The 367-nt window shown below is 41.4% G+C and overlaps 1 protein-coding gene across 9 annotated transcripts in view; it reads left to right on the forward strand.

Annotated features, from left to right (window-relative positions):
• Pik3c2g (phosphatidylinositol-4-phosphate 3-kinase catalytic subunit type 2 gamma) overlaps window positions 1-367 on the forward strand; it is a 337,297-nt gene that overhangs the window by 263,655 nt on the left and 73,275 nt on the right. The gene's annotated exons all lie outside the window — the stretch shown is intronic.

Genomic DNA, 367 nt, shown 5'->3' on the forward strand with positions numbered 1-367 from the left:
CCTCTCAGCTTCCTTCCGGGGGCCTCTCAGCTTCCTTCCAGGGAACTCTCAGCTTTTTGCCACTTACTCACTTTCAAGGACTTCCTGAAGGTCTTTAGAGTAGTTTACCACCCTTTTCAAGAGAATCCTGTAGGATGTAATATTTTAATCTTTGGGGGTGAGGGTGGGGCATTACACACAGCATCTTTTATCTGTAACAAAGCTTTCCTCTTTTAAAATGTGTAATAATCATACGGTCAAGGGAGTATCATTTTGGTTGGATTTGCATGAGCCAACATTTTCCTTGCAACATTTTGTATTTTCTATTGTAGTATAATCACAAGTAACACACAAATGATTTGCCATAATGGCGGTGGTGGTGGTGGTG

The sequence above is a fragment of the Mastomys coucha genome, unplaced genomic scaffold, assembly GCF_008632895.1.
Source record: "Mastomys coucha isolate ucsf_1 unplaced genomic scaffold, UCSF_Mcou_1 pScaffold20, whole genome shotgun sequence".
In the NCBI taxonomy this organism is placed as follows: domain Eukaryota; kingdom Metazoa; phylum Chordata; class Mammalia; order Rodentia; family Muridae; genus Mastomys; species Mastomys coucha.